A 1,709-nucleotide genomic window follows, 5' to 3' on the forward strand; every position below is an offset into this window, starting at 1 on the left:
TTTCCAGAAGAACACAAAAACTTTTCAGAAGTACTTAAGGTTTGGTCAATATTTCTACATGGTTAGGATTTGGCATGTCCTTGAAAGCGTTTGACTTTGTTTTTTGTGTCTACACAGCAAATCCAGCATGTCCAAATTAACACTGTCGGATTTGATTTCAACACTATTAAAGTGTCTATATGGGTCCACACCAGAGAGTGTTAATTTAACTCTTTTTGGAGAGTTGGTACGTTAACTCTGATTTAGTGTTAAACACCAAATCTGTCTGGAGTTGATAATTTAACACTTGGTGTTAAGAGTTTATATATTAACTCTCAAAGAGTATTTTAGTTTAACTACGTAAGAGTTATCTTCTAATTCATTCTAAAAAGCGGGAATTTTACTGTTCTGAACTTCTAGAAATTTCTTTTGGAAATAAACATTTACTAAAAAGATGCAATGGTTTTTGAAAAACATTTATTCTGAACTGTGCACCACAATTTCAAAACATTTTCTGAAAGATGTAACAGTATACATGTTCTCACTTTCATTAGAATTTTGTTTATCAAAAGGTCTGACATGGTAAATGCAAATAACAGCATTCTCATCACTTATTTCTTCAATACAATATGCATGTCCTTCATTCATCCCTTTGTGGAACTTCAACGCACTTCTGCTCTCCCCCATATTCCATCTTCACAAGCATATCCTGTGCGGAGATTGAATAAAAATTAGTTGACACTAATTAATGGCACAAATAATCCAGTAATCGGTTTCAGGCTTCAAGTAGCACCATTATACCAACATTTCACATTCTAGACATTGTTTTAGGTGTATTTGACCAAAAGTTTGACTGAAAATTCACATGCAAGCTTTTTTTCAAGGCTGTGGTATTTGCCCGCAAACAATACCTTTCAGCTAGCTAAAACAGAATGTTATGCTATCACCGAGCAACATGGCTAATGCCTTTCACACAGCTTTGTCTCAACTCCAAAGAGCCACAGAAGTAAAAGCTCATAATAATAATTGAAACAATCTTTGAAAGAATGACTTACCAAGCATGGCAAACAACTCAAATATGTAGAGCAAAATGTTCTGAAACGGCTTCACTTCACTTCGATTGGAGCCGTGCTGGGGGCGGAGTCTGTGAATTTACTCTATTGGTGTCATAGCCCCTGTAGGAGTTCAGAGTTAAGAGGTCAAGAGTTAATGTTTCCATTGTAACACCTCCAGATTTGACAGAGAAACACTCATTTTTAACACTCGATTTTAACTACTATCATTTTACACCTCAGAGTTACATTAAAAGAATGTGACTCTGCTTAGAGTAAAATTAACTCTACTTTTGCAAGAAGACTATTAACACCAAAACATTTAACACTTTTGAATTTGCTGTGTACATGTGGACGGAAATATTCTTTTAAAACTGCACATGAGGACGGAATTTGTTTTTAAACTGAAACAGAAAATCTGTGTTTTCAAAAATACCCGTGTACGTGTGGAGTAAACTGATAAAAGGATGTTGGAATAAATGAAGCATTAGAGATAGGATAGCAGTTTGGTCATTTTGAAGTGGTTCAGGATAGAGTTACTTCTTCTATGATTTAAAAGAAGCCAGTTAAGGTGTTTCAGTTCTCTAATACCTCCTGGGAGCCCCCCAGTAGTGATGTTCGATTCGTGAACGAATCGTTCAATACTCGAGAATCACTTTACTGACTCGTGAATCATGA

The 1,709-nt window shown here is 35.4% G+C and overlaps 1 long non-coding RNA gene across 1 annotated transcript; it reads right to left on the reverse strand.

Moving 5' to 3' along the window:
- Positions 1–439: 439 nt before the first annotated feature.
- On the reverse strand, positions 440–1,155 carry LOC146562118 (uncharacterized). The gene is made up of 2 exons (XR_014894532.1): positions 1,035–1,155; positions 440–688 (listed from the first exon to the last, which is right to left on the reverse strand). It is a non-coding gene; the product is annotated as an uncharacterized LOC146562118 (long non-coding RNA).
- Positions 1,156–1,709: the final 554 nt, after the last annotated feature.

Source organism: Mchenga conophoros, linkage group LG12 (assembly GCF_057382185.1).
Source record: "Mchenga conophoros isolate Kocher_MC1m ecotype Shallow Benthic linkage group LG12, M_conophoros_male_GT1.1, whole genome shotgun sequence".
Classification (NCBI taxonomy): domain Eukaryota; kingdom Metazoa; phylum Chordata; class Actinopteri; order Cichliformes; family Cichlidae; genus Mchenga; species Mchenga conophoros.